The sequence below is a fragment of the Chiloscyllium plagiosum genome, unplaced genomic scaffold (assembly GCF_037043375.1).
Source record: "Chiloscyllium plagiosum isolate Xiang-an unplaced genomic scaffold, Cpla_swu_hap1 HiC_scaffold_9, whole genome shotgun sequence".
NCBI lineage: Eukaryota > Metazoa > Chordata > Chondrichthyes > Orectolobiformes > Hemiscylliidae > Chiloscyllium > Chiloscyllium plagiosum.
This window is the reverse complement of record NW_028270147.1, coordinates 34,705,129-34,719,998: the sequence shown is the minus strand read 5'-3', so window position 1 is coordinate 34,719,998 and position 14,870 is coordinate 34,705,129. Positions and strand designations below refer to the sequence as shown.

At 39.2% G+C, this 14,870-nt stretch overlaps 1 long non-coding RNA gene across 2 annotated transcripts in view; it reads right to left on the bottom strand.

Moving 5' to 3' along the window:
* The window catches only part of LOC122554268 (uncharacterized), a 76,045-nt gene that overhangs the window by 28,805 nt on the left and 32,370 nt on the right, over positions 1–14,870 (bottom strand). For both annotated transcript variants that reach the window (XR_006312952.2, XR_006312953.2), the window contains exon 2: positions 12,931–13,053. This is a non-coding gene — a long non-coding RNA (uncharacterized LOC122554268). The remainder of the gene's footprint in view (positions 1–12,930; positions 13,054–14,870) is intronic.

Here is a 14,870-nt window from a genome sequence, read left to right as displayed (position 1 = left end):
TAATTTGTGTGATAACTGTGTGCAAGGTTGCAGATGGATTCTGCTCCAGGAGACGCAGGTGAGGACTTTAATGGGGAGAGACACATGGGAAGATGCTAATGGTCATTCCTATTAAGATGCCTACTGGACAGCCTACATCACTGTCAATGAAATGAGCATGGGTGGTTCAAATGCAGTGCAGAGCTTCACATTCTGCTTGGAGTCCAACCTTTCGAGGTGGACCTGATGGCTAACTCTACGACAGCATTTGCAGACTCTGCTGTGATGATGTGTCTTGTGACCAATGTGTCAGTTTTCACTCCAGAAGCCAAAGTGTCTCAGTGCTGTAATGGAATCTCAGACATGTGCTGTGTACCAGTTGCCACGCAGTTTCAAACTGCTGCCTGTCAGGTACCAGTGCTCAAAGAGACTCGTTGGTTTTCACATCAGCCAAGCAGCCTGTGTTCCAGCATATTACACAAGGATTGGTGAGTGACCAATGCTGGTGGTATGACAGGGGCTCCATTGTGCAAAAACAGAGTTGATCTCTCTCTCAGGATGAATGCACTCATTCTGCTACCACTGCTATTCCACCAATTGCAGTTGCCCCTCAGCCAAACAGCTCAAACTGCTGCTGCCACCTGTCCCACACAGTGCAAAGCCAATGTTGTTTGTTTATCCTGCTATTGGTCATCCGCAGCCACCCAGTGAAAATCAGCAGCCATCCGCTAACCTTGCTACAGCAGTAGGCTTAGCACAATGCCGGGGAATTTCAATGGTTTTGTATGTGCAATTGGAGGTTTTTATTGAAAAAGTAGTTGGAATGGTTACGCGTTGGAAAATTTTATTTTACACTTTTGGCCAAGAGGATGCTGTGATGCTATGTAGCAAATGAATTGAAAGATGGTAACATTTACAGTAGTTGTGATATTGGGATTACATCTTAGGAGAACTGAAGTCTAGTTATCTGCTCACACATAACTTGTCCATGGCATATGGATTACAGATGCTTCCTCCTCCTTTTAAATACTGCTCCATCTTTCTGTTCCCTCTGTCTACTACCCATGATGCTTTTCCAAATTATGCATCAGTCCATGAGGAACTACAACAATATATTACTGAAGCAGACATATTCCTTGACAGTCCAGCCAACTTCTCTTACCTTACATTTAGATCCACCACGACTCTCTTGAAAATTCAAAATATCTGTTCTCCAGCACTGCAAAAAATGCCACAGGGCAGTAAACTTCAAAAAATGACTTGATTCACTGTACTATACTTTGGAAAGTCCTGAGGTTGTCACAGTTCAATGCTTCCTCAGTGCCTATATGATTTAAATTAATTGTCAGTAGTCATAGGGCATTTGGCCCAAGATTGTAGTTAATGCTTTGCAAGTCTGTGAGCATGGAAATAACTGAATGAAAGTTGCAGGAACAAGGGGGAAGCAAGAAGGTGAACTGAAGATCAAGTCTTGGAAAGAACTTAGAATAAAAGATTGCCCGATACAAAGAGCAGAAAGCAATAATACACCAGAGTGCCTGAGAAAAACATAATTTCCCTCATGACTTTGCTCCACCTTATCTTTGTAATCTCCTATAATTTCACGATATCTGAGCTCCTCCAATCCTATCCTCCTGCACATTCCTGACTATAACCAGGCCATCTTACGGCACTTTCAAAGATTCTACACACAGAATTTCCTTTCTTGACTCTGCCCACCTCATTTTGTCTTTTAAAAGATGCTCAATAGCTCCTATTTGATCCAGGGTCTAGTTATCTGCCCCAATATTGACTACTTCATGACAATGTCTCAAATTCTGTTTTATAATACTTATGCGAAGTGTATCAGAAATGAAAGACAAATTATAAATGACAAATGTTATAATTATAAATGTTATTGTTACCAGGACACTGCATAATAATTGAAATATGTGAGGTTTGTAAACTTCCTATTTCACTTACATACAGTACAAAACCCTGCAACTGCAATCTTTACCAATGCTGTCAGCAATGAGGTATGGTTTACAGAATAAGCTTGGACTGAGGCTAAAAGCAGTAAAATGATGAATGAAGTCATGGAACTGTCATTTCTGCAGGATGCAGCCTTTTATGAACATTGCCCCTGACTGATGCAATAAGCTGAAGACAAAAAGCAATTGCGTTACTGTTTAAGCCAGACAGGAAGAGCTTGACAGACATTATCGTCAATTTGTATCAGAGAGGAAACATGATTCAATAACCACAGAATCAGAACTTTTTAGTAATGGGTGGGTGATGAGGGGAGAGTTTCCTGAAGCAATAATGTCATCAGTTAAAAATAAAGTATCACGATATTATCAGACATGCAGTGAATAGATTTGAAATGATCCTTTTGAGGAAAAATTGGCATGTTAAAACTCTCAGTCAACACAGCCAAAAATGGTCATTACTTGGTACACACAACAATTGTGAATGCATTTCAGCTTTTGCAAAGATTTTCAAAAAAAAGATCATTTTTAAAAGAATGTTTATTTTTGGAAACAACTTTAAAAGCTGTTAATGCCAGATGTCTTCGTCAGTGCTGGTTTCTTGATTGTAGAGTCCCAGTGACTGTAGGAACGCACGAATGCACAACCCCTTTCAACTCAATTCCTAATGTTGCAATTGGAAGGCAGAGAGTGGGATAAAGATACTGCCTCACAAAGAATGAGAAGCATTGGAGTGGGTGAGAATCTTTACTGGGTTAATTCTGTTTACTTCCTAGAACAAAACACAAATCTGGAGATGCTCAACTCGACGTAATCAAGAGACAGCTCATTGCCTGAGCGCTGAAGTAGCTGCTTTTCTGATATCAGGTTTTGGAAGTGCAGCAACTTAGTGCTCAATGAAAGAGTTGACTTGTCAGTCATGATGCTGAGTGCCTGTTGCTGAATATCCTGCTTCTTCTCCACTCCAGCATTTTATCAAGCTCTGATAATAGAACTCTCTACTCCTCCACATCTCCTGTTGTTACAGCGTCTGTAGATACTACCAGCAGAATCAATGAATTGGCATAAACTTCAACCTTTTCACATTATTCATTGAAGAAAATAAACCTTGTTGAAAGGATGTGACTGAATTCTTAATAGCACTTTAAACGTTATTATTGAGGAACAACTCCTTGGCCCTGTAAACTTAATTTTGTAAATGTGGATTCTCATTCTCTCAGAGGAATATGTAAAAATTCATGATTTATTGAAAAATATATTTTAAAGCATTTTTATTGTAATTTTGGCTTCCATTTTATAGTCTTGTCTCAAATTTATTCTCTGTGAGAGGATTAAAATACAAATTATGATCCATACTTCCAACTTCTTGTTTTGTTGTCTGTGAGAATTATCCTGTCTAATTGGCTGATTTCAATCTGAATGCTGCTTTCACTATTGCTGGATGCTACAGGTAGTGCCCAATTCAAAGGCACATTGGGAAAGAGAAAATCCATTCTCTAAGCCTGCTACATCTTTGTTGGTAACTTTCCACAAGGTCACTGCCCCTTTGCCACTGGTTTTAAATTCTGGGAAAATGTCTCGGCTGGATCTTAATAATATTGCTGAAAATTATACGTTTTGTCAAAGCTTTTCATTTTCCACTCATCAAGACAATTTCCAAGAAATACCAAAGTAAAGGGAAAACAACATTTATAATGGAAGGATAGGATTGAAATGAAATAAAAAAGGATAGTTCTGATTGATTAGCAAATGGACTCTGATTTGTAGAAGCATTGTCAGGAGAATGCATCAGTAATTAATAGTGGTGGGTGTGGGTTTGTGGGGTTACTTGTTGTGTACCCTGTATTGTGAGCCCCCTTCCCCTGCCAAATCCATTATCAGTTGAATACTGTTGGCTATGGGAAAAGGGCCTCAAATGGGCAATTATTGCTTGCAAAGTGGAAAGATGGTCCATGACCTCCCTGCCATGGACTTAGTCAGGATGGAGATTGGGAAATGATAAGGTCCCAACTGTCACCGCATGATTAAATATCCCCCTCCCCACAGGCCATCAAGCAGGAAGGACATTTTGTCCATTGACTCTCCAATGTGGAGGAGATGAAGTGCAGAGCTGTAAGCTTTCACTTGTCGACTGAGAAAGAAAGTGATTTTTATTTTTTAAAAAGAACTTCCATTTAGCAAACTAAAAGGGGAGGTGTATTAGCCTGTAGCACTGATTTGAAAATCAATGCGTTATGTAAACAGAATTCCAACTCTTTTCACTGAAAAACTAAAACTGGAGAACTAGGAGTAAATTTTTCTGATAATTGCTCTCTTTGATACTTGATTGGCCTCCAGGTATCTTGCTAACAATTAAAAACTCCTAGACAATATGATTTTCTGATAGATATTGAATGTGATTGATAGTAATAGTTGTCATTCCAAATATTGGATATTTAGGCAATGATCCAAGCTTTTAAGGTTAGTTGCTCTAATTGGTCAAAAACTCGATTGTCATGTGATTACAAGGATGATGGAAGTTGATCTGGAAGGGTCTTGGTCTTTTTTATCCAGCATTTTCTTTGGTTTAAATCAGTGGAAGGCTATTGAAAAGGTTTCTGAAGATGGACCATGTGAAGTTAGCTTGGGGAAATGATTATACCAAGTTCAACTGGGCGCATAAGGCACACAAAGTGAAGTGACCATTTAGTTGTATTATGGACAGATAGTATCAAGTCTTGACTGTTGGAAGGGTTAAACAGCATCAGGTAAATTCATCAGTCTTGGAAGGAGAATCAGACTTGTAATGTGTTTTTCCCATCTCCATGGTAACAAAGAGCTTTCAGTGCTCCAGATTTCCTGCCTGACAAAGACCACAATCTTTCGCTGCAATTCAAACAAGTCAGAACCATTTATTTTTGTGATGATCAAGGTTTCATCAAATGTGAGCTTCTTATCAGTGGTATTTCTCAAGAAGAGTTGGAGAAAGTAAAGAGTACTTCTTTAATCAATAAAAAAATCACTGTGGCAAGACAAATATTTTTCAGAGGAAATTAGAAGCAGCAATGAAGTCAGCAATTTTGGCAAACTCGACTTCTGTCCGTGTATGTTTAGCCTGGAAGGTAGTTTTTCTGGATGACTTTTTGTTTAGTTTTTGAGAGAATCCAAAGATAACATAGGGTATTTCCAAGATGGACCTACTTCTGCTATGACTTCAATTTATAAAGCTAAGTAGGTCTGAAATGGTGATGAATGACACACAAAAAGCTCTCCACTTTTTCCATAAACTATTGTCTGTTGAAGGGGAGGAGACAAAAGTAACAAGGAAAAGGAGAGTATAATGCTCCATCACCACCCCCACAATCCCCAAATGTCTGCTTCTTGATTCAACTCTGGACTGAAATTACGCTGTAATGTAAAAGAGGAAGAGAATGTTCTTCTCTCCTTGTCTTTGCATTGTTGAGAAATACCGCAGGCTTAAATAAGATGGATGGAAACTTCTTAACAGCGCACAACTGGAGTAAAATTGTGTTGAGACGAGGATTTAAGAAGAAGGGCAGCTCGAAAGAGGCTTCACAGACCGTTCTGAATGCTTAAAGAGCAAGTCTGTAAAAATTGTAAAAGTGAACCTTACTTTTATTTCTCAAGGAAATGAGTCAAGGGATGGCAACTGTTCCTCCTCCCATGTCAATAACTATCCCTAAGGGGTGTGTGCCTATTGCAGCTGCAGACTGAAGTCTGCCCTCAAAAGTACCCGGGCAAAATGTAGAATAGGTACTGAGCCAACCAGGCAACTGGCTGCTGGGTGTTGTGCAATGAAATTTGCCCTTAAATGTCAAATCAAAAACCAACTGAACCCATAGTTTTAGCTTACCAATATGTTCCTAGGTCTACCATTTTGCAAAAGGGGCTCCAATTGTGTTACAACAAAATAGAGATCTAGCTCTCAGAGGGTATAGATGCCTCATGATGAAATCCTTCTTTGAAGTGTAAAACATCTGGGAAAGAGAAAATTGCATGGTATGCATTTGTCTACATTGTGCTTTATTGCCAAAATAGTACATCTAGTGAATTATTTTAAATGGTGCAAGTTAATTATCCATATTCAGGAGCAAATGTGATCAAATCTAGATGGCATTTTATGAAAGTTGATACACACAGTGCAGTGAGTTACATTCCTGGATTTGAATCCAGCTCATGTTGAAGGGCAGAATTTTTTTCTTTTGATGTGGAGTCCTTACAAACTTCAATGAATTTAGGCAAATGCAATTTTTGGGCATGAAACAGCAATGGTGATCTGAATAATAGTACAAACTAATACATTTTTGTACTTGTGAATGCAAAAAGTGAGTGACAGAGATATGGAAATACCACATCTCAAGAAATGCACATTTGAGGTTAGTGTTAAGTAACGTTATTTTTATTTATTCTTCAGAAAGATGTGTGCATTGCTGGCTAGGCCTACATTTATTGACATCCTTAATTGTCCTTGCATGTTTAACTGGATGACACTATTTTGTGTCTACAGTGGATCCAGTTGGCAAGAAAGAACAATATGCAAACATAAGGGAACATTAATATTTAATTTCAGTATTTTCATGCTCTCCATTGTTTCTTATATATAGTGAATGACTTGTTAGAAAAACTGAAGCCTGTGGTATTAAAGCACCATGATTGTTTGCACCAGTGGTTAGGTATTGAGACCTTTGCTTTTTTTTGGTCTTGATTAGTGACCATGAATTGGATAGGTCATTGTTTCAATGTTTGCAGAAAACATGAAACTCAGAAAGGTAAACACCAATAAGGTGCAAGTGACGTACCGAGAAAGATATCTGCACATCATAAAATGAGCAGACACATGGCAGATGAAATTTAGCACAAGTAACTCTGATGTGATCTATTTTGGTCAGGACAATGGGGAGAGGTGAAAAGTTGAAACAAAATACTTTTAAAGAGCTGCAGAAGCAGAGAGACCAGGTCAATTATGTAGCCAAATCTTTGAAGGTAGTATGGCATATTAATAGGTTGTTGAGAAATATCCAAATTCCTAAGCTTTCCCAGACAGAAAGAAAAGCAGTAAAATAAAGCAATACTTGCAAATTAATGTATTGGTTATGATGGACCTCCATTTTGAGGAATACAAGGTGAGTCAGCTCAGTATGTGTAATTTACACATTTTACTGTTTTTTCCTTTTGGATTATTCGTGGTATGGGCTGAATTGGATCATTAAAATATTTACAGGTTTGTGTTGGGTGTGGAGGACTAAATGGTCAGATATTTATTCTCCAACCCATACCCACCTTCAGTGCACATATTTCCAATTGTTACTGAGATTAGAACATAGTGGGCCACCAACTTGATCCAAGTAGGTGGCTACCATTTTAAACATGAAAATAAGGGTTTGAACCTCAATGTCATTTTACTTTTCAACTTTAACTGTTGTTGACCAGGTTTTCTGACCCAGCAACTTATTCCCTCCAGATGCGGACTTGGTGGATTTAAGATAAATGTGCTATCATATCTCCTTGTTCCAGTTGCTTGCCTTTGAGGCCTTGTGATTTGGTAGCCCCATCCTACGACTCTCTCCCTAAGGCCACTAACCTTAAACCTCCCAAACGGTTTACAAAATAAGCAAAAACAAGGAACATATTGGTAAACGTTTGTACCCGACTTAATCTTAAGTGTTGTGTTTAATGCAAGGAACCAAATTTTAGGAAGAGCATTAAGTTCTCAGGCAGAGTCTTAATTGTATTATACCAGGGATGAAGGATTTCAACTATGTGCAGAGAGTGGGGAAACAGAGAAAGTTAAAATGAGATTTTTTTTCAGGAATTGTTCAAATTCATGAACATTTTTATTATTTGTGTTGCTGACTAGGCCAACATTTATTTCTCATCCTTAATTGCCTCTGAGAAGGTAATGGTGAGCTACATCCTTGAACCACGGGGGGTGTTGGGACATGCACAATGCTTTCGGAAGGGGATTGCAGGATTTTGAGACCAGTGACAATGAAGGAATGACGATATAGTTTCAAGTCAGGTTAGTGTGCAACTTGGAGGGGAACCAGCTTGCAATAGTGTCCTTGTGTATCAACTGCCTTTGTCCTTCTAGAAGGGAGAGGTTGCTGTTTAGAAGATGCTATCCAAAGAGCCTTGATGGTTACTGCTGAGCACCTTGTAGATGGTGTTTGCTGCTGCCACTGTGCTTCAATGATGGAGGGAAGGAATGTATGAGGATGTGGTGCCAATTAAAGTAAGTTGTTTTGTTCTGAGTGATGTCGAGCTTCTAATGTGTTGTTAGAGTGTTAAGTGAAGACTATTCCAGCACCCTCCTCACTTCTCCTTGTAGATGGTGGACAGGCTTTGTGGAGGGTCGAAAGTAAGCTACATACCACAGAATTCTCAGCCTCTGACCAGCTCTTGCAGCCACATTGTTTATATGACTGATCAAATTCAGTTTCTGGTCAATTTTAATGATAGTGGGTGAATACGTGATGGTAATGCCAAGAGTTTCTGGTTAGATTCTCTCTTGTCAGGCACTTGTATGGTGTGTAAGTTGTCACTCAACAGCCCAAGCTTGATTTTCATCCATATCTTGTTTCATATGGACGTGGACTGCTTCTGTATCCGAGGAGTCTGAATGGTGATGAACATTGTGCAATCATCAGTGAATATAGCTACTTCTCTACTTATGTTCATGTGCAGGTCATTGATTAAGCACTAAAGGTGGTTGGGCCAAGGAATTATGCTGAGGAACTCCTGCAGAGACATCCTGGGACTGAGATGATTTATATTCAACAACTGCGACCATCTTCTTTTCTGTTTGTGTGACTTAGAACAGTGGAGTGATTTCCACTCAATATGAATTGCCTGCAGTTTTGTTAGAGCTACTCAATGCCACACTGGGGTCCAATACTGTCATGATATCAAAAGCAGTTACTAACACCTCACTGAAGTAATTGAACGTAAAGTTTCTCCAGCAGCAGTATGGTCAGTAACTATTGGACACAGGTTTAAGGTTATTGGTAAAAAAAAACAGAAATGGCATCGAAAACATTTCTTTCTACTCCACAGGTATTTTTGATCTGGAATGCACAGCCTGAAATGGTGGTGGAAGCAGGTTCAATCATTACTTCCAAATGAGATTTGGATAAACATATGCTGGGAAAAATTGTCAGGGCTATGGGAAAAGTACAGGTAAGTGGGACAAGTTGAATAGCTCTACCAATGGATTAAATGCCTTCCCTCTGTCTTGTGTCATTCTGTGATTCTGTCGTTCTCTGGTTCTAGGATAAAGGCTTCCAGAAGTCCAACTTTTTAAAAAATTTACCAAATTTGGAAGAGAATAAACTCAGGTCAGAAACAGTAATCATTGATATTCATACTTCTACCAATCAGCCAAATCAGCATTTGAACCCCCGAACACAAAAGACTCCAATGCTTTGCCTAGTTGATTATTCCAAACATTTATCAACCCTTGAGTACACATTCTTTCCAATATATGGGTTACACTTAAGTTCCATTCATTTAAATTTATGGCAACTCAAAATAATATTTAGGCTTAGGTTATCCATCTCATTCCTTCTTCATTTGTCTTATTTGGATTTTCCATTAATCTGCTCTAGCCTCTAGAATTTGAGTTTGTCTAATCTTTCCAACTCTCCCTCCTATTACACCTCAGATTATTCTTGGTGTTTGATCTCTCACATTGCTCCCTCTGTAATGCATCTATACCTTCACTGAAGCACAATAACTAAAATTGCTCTGAGTACTCAGCAAGATTTCTCTCACCAATCCATTACAAAGCCTCAACAGACTCTCCACAGTCATTTAACACACCCTTACTGGTTGTGTATTCCACTACTTATCTTGTAATTGACTATTAACATTACAGTGATATCAAAAATTCTGTCTATTGTTACTTAAATTTTATGTGCTAATTCTATCACTTTCATTATATCACTCATATTTTTATTCATCATGCATATATTCATTTGGCAGTTCTGAATTGTATTTGTCTGCTTGATTATATAATTTTTCTGAAAAACTTTATAAATTATTGAAAGTCATCTTAGATCTCCAGTCGTTCAAGACCCTACTTAAAAATTACATTTGTGACTCGAGTTTTCGGTTACCTGTGCTAATCAACTTTTTAAAATCTATGCTTTCATCAGATGTGGGCATTGCTTTTGTTGTCTGTTTCTCATTGTCATTAAAGCGAATGGCTTACTTGGACATTTCAGAGAATGGTTATAAGTCAATACAGCAAATCTGGAATCACATATAGGCCAAATCAAGATCAGACAAAAGGACTTTAATGAACCATATAAGTTTATGAAGAAGATCAATGATAGTTTTATGATCGCCATTAGTAAAACCAGCTTGACATTTTAGATTTTATTAATTTCATCATTTAATGTGATGGAATTTGAACTCTTACCCCAGATCTTAAGCCTGAGCTTTTGAGTTAGTGGGATTCTGGATTAGTGGTGCTGGAAGAGTTAGTGGTGCAGTGACTTTACCATGATGCATCATCATGTGGTTCAGTGTCAAATTTTGTTTGATAATACTCTGGTGCATATTCCTGTGAAACACCTTGAAAACCTTATGTTGAAGGTGCTACATAAGTACAATCTGTTGCTATTGCAGTCCCCTCTAGTTGATTTTATAGAGTCTTCTGTGGCCAGCAGTTCCTGAGACATAGTTCTCCTGCAGTCATTTCCTGCAGTCATTTCATATAACTTGCAATCAGGAAGTCCCTAGAAGAAGGTGAGGACTGCAGATGCTGGCAATCAGAGTCGAGACTGTGGTGCTGGATAAGCACAGCAGGTCAGGCAGCATCTGAGCAGCAGGAGAATCGACATTTTGGGCATGATTCCTGATGAAGGCCTTATGCCTGAAACGTTGATTCTCCTGCCCCTTGGTTGCTATCTGACCTGCTGTACTTATTCAGCACCACAATCAGGAAGTCCCACTTTGTTTTCAACATAGGCCTGGAGTTTCCTTGAAGCTGCTTATGCGCTTTTTGTTAACTTTGCCAGGGATAGAGAGTAAACATCATCATATAAATGCAAGTTTCGCCAAAAAGAATGGTAGTAAAAGCTATTCGAGTTCATGGTTTTCTACAGTGCAATTCCCTTCAGGAAACATCATGGTCTAAATATAGCCATTTCATACTGGAGACCCTGCTGTTAACTCCTCCATGTTGGACACCTGTCACCATCCTTATAATGATGGATATATTAACTTCTTGTAGCACCTAGATGCCACAAGGTGCGTTTCTTAGTAGTCAGGAAACTTAGCACATTGTCTTCCAGATGGAGTAGCATCACTCTTCCCAGCTCCTGAATGGAACATTTCAGCCTCCTCCACTCCTGACCACCTGCCTCCTTATGGAATTCTCAATCAGCAGCTTCCTTACTCCAGGCACACCTCCAGCTCTCCAGTCCCTCCTGATCTCAGGCCTCTCATTAACCTCACCCTCAGACCCTGATCCCAGGCCTCACCTGCTGCTAAACCCAAACATTGCCCACCACTACCCCCCCCACAATGACAGGCCTATTTGCCCCGTCATGCCTGGCCCAGTCATAGGCCTATCCCTCCATCATGGTTGACAGTCTCCCCCTCTCCCTCCAAATGTAGACTGCTCCCCCTCCCCACTCCCTGCAGTCCCAAGAGTAGCCTATTCCCCAACATGACAGTTGATACCTCTTGCCGGCATTCAGATCAACCTCATTGCAGCACCAATTCCTGACTTCTCCTCCCACACTGATTTCAAGCCTTCCATACACTGACCACCAACAGCAGATGCACCTCTCTTTCCAGCACTCATCTCAGCAGCCCCGATCCAGTCCCAATTATCAAACTCACCCCATCAATTGGAGACTTCCTATCAGCTCCAATTAATTCCTGTAACCCTACTTTGCCACCTTCTCCTCGTCTCCTCCTGCATGTCAGGGATGGTACCCAAGAATAATCCTTGGCTGCAGCCCATGAAGCTGCAATTCCCTCAATCCACTGGTAAGGGTGTGAATAAGATGAGCTGCTGGGCAGGCACTGGAGCTTTAAGGTGTTAAGGAGGCCCTCCCTGCCATCTCATATAGCCTTTCTGCTTCTCTGTAAACACTGCAGCCATAATTTGACTATTCAGGGCGCACTAGCCTAGTAGTCACAATCAATTTGTGTATCTATGTACTACATGCTGCAACTCAGCTGTCGACAATGATTTATATGGGGACTGTCCACACTATTCAAGGCACGAAAGAGAGAGCAGTGTACTTAGGCCATTCCTCTGAGATCTAGACAGCAACATAAAAGCAACTTCTATTTCCCTTTTTTGTCATCGCTTGGATTCCCATGTTTTTAATTTTATTTATCGTCTTTAACTTTTGAAGTAATCAAAGTCTAATTTGGAAAAATATTAACTTGCATTCACATGGCACCTCATTGCATCCTCAGGAAATGCTTAAGTGCTTTACTCTCAATTAATAGTGAGTGCAGCCACAGTTGCAGGCAAGTAAGGGAGCTACTTCAAGGTCCTATTAACAGTCACTCAATGACTGGCCAGCTGGTTGACAGAAAGATACTGACCAGATACTCATCAATTGCCTGCTCTGAACAATGTCATAGAATCTATCACAGCTATGTGAATAAACAGTTAAAGATATGGTTTAACACTTCATCTGAAAAAATTGACATCTTTAAACAGTATGAAACTCCCTGTATGCTGCACTGAACAGTCAGTTCACATTACCAAACATGCCCAGTACTGGGTTTGAACCCACACTAAGTAACCAGTGAATTTCACCAAACATACTCCTCATAAAATCCACAAAGAAGTTCACCATTTGGGTGTTTGTTTGCTAACAGGCAGGAGACGATCCCTCCGAATCCGTACCAGAAATGTGCAGTTTGCAAATATTAGAGTCATGCTTCAACACTCAAAATATTTTCCTGTTTCCGGAATTAATAGCATTGAATTCAACTTGATTGTAGAAGTACTTACCATTAATGCAAAATAATCGACCAGTCTGTCATACAGTTTATTTCAGTCTCAACATGGAAAATTAGGCAGTTTAAACTGTGGCACCCAAATTTCGACATCCCCGCTGTTCATCCCACTGATCAACTGGAAGATGAAAGGCAGTCATGTTAGTACATATTTCTAAGCTGCACTCCTTCTAATTCATCCTGTTAATGCCAGCTCAGAGCTAACCAGACTTGAAAGTACATGTTCTTTAATTAGATCATCCCATCACCCCTTCCAACCAATGAGCTTAAATTGACATTTTTATTGACAGCTTCACTAAATATATTCAGTGCTTGAATCAAGTGTCAGAAAAATATGGGGTCAATGCTTTGGACCCAACAGCCACATGTAGATGTACAACGTAATATGTTACAAAGTAGAAACAAAAACAATATAAAATTATCAGCAATGTCCCTAATTGATTCAAAACATTAAATGGGAAAATGGCACATCAATAATTTATAAAATATTGATCCAGTCAAAGGATTTAAGTGACATCAAACCCAGCCAGGAAAGCACGATGATTTATTCTGGTCATCTGATCCTGCCAATGATGTACTAGGTATTAATTGCAGCATGTGCTTAGATAGTAAATCTTCATTTTAAAGTATTCTTGCTGATTTGATCAATGGTGATTTTGTGGTATGATTGAATTTACAATTGCACTGTAGTACATAGTTAGAAGGGACGTAATACTGATTTAGGATGCAGGGCCTAATCATGTGATTTGACTGGACAAAGAGTCTTTTTTACTTTTTCCAGATTAGGAGAACATTTGTTGAGATGTATTATATTAATAATTAACTGCTGTTTGCTTCAGTTTACTCACTCAGGCTGTCGCTAAGTCAGCTGTCTTATTTCAGGTTTGAGGTACTGCTTTGATACAAGTTCTTTGAGAGAACTAGAGAACTCTGTCGACTCTATTTATAAGTGCAGTAATGCAAATTTTTGTTTGTGTAGTCTACTATATACTTGCCAACTTCTAAAGCATCTTAGAGGTCCTGTATTTTGTGCGGATGTTATCAACATTGATGATCAGCTAGACTGTTGCCGTCTTTGAAGCCTCTATTTTGGCTTTCGGTATTATAGTCTAAATGTCATTTTTCAACCATTGTAAAGGGGTTTATAATCTGTACCATTGTCGATTGAAGAGCTGGGTGCATGGATAGAAAGCCCATCTGATGAAAACATCTATCATCACTGGTTGTAAATCTTTTATGTTTATCTGTACACAGACCAGCACAGAACAATGATACTGAACTGCAAGTTTTAGTATTCTGAACATGGGAGGTGAAAGCTGGGTGGGAGATGAGCAAAAGATTCAATGTCATAGCTTTTCCCTATCTGCATAGTAGCCAATGGTTGCATGATAAAAGTATGCATGAGGTACTGCTTGAATCATTTCTGACTTCGAACCAAAGGCACATTTATTGGAAGTATTCCAAACTGACACGAAATGTTACACTCAGTTGTAATGGAATCACTAAAGAATATCACTGCCAACTTAGACTAAATATTCATGGGGCTGGGTAGTGGATTAAACCATTGTTCTTTCACACCTCAGAAGAATAATTCAACTAAAACTAAGGAAAGTAAGTTCTTTTTGAGAATTCGACATCCAATGAGTTTGAAATATTTTACCTCAGGTCCCATTAGATTCATGGGCACACTGTACAATTCATTGAAAACAGTGAAAAAAGTAAACATGCTGTTTTAAATTGTTGGCTCAACTTATCTGAGCAAATTTTCATTACCAATTAGGCCCACTAAATCTAATTTTCATCTGCTGCACCTTCATTTTTTCTTTCAACATTCAATGGCCCCTGCTTTGACACATGATGGCTGCATCCACAACCTATTGCAACAACTCACCAATGTTTCTTCAACAATATCTCTCAAATCTGTAAACTGTACCA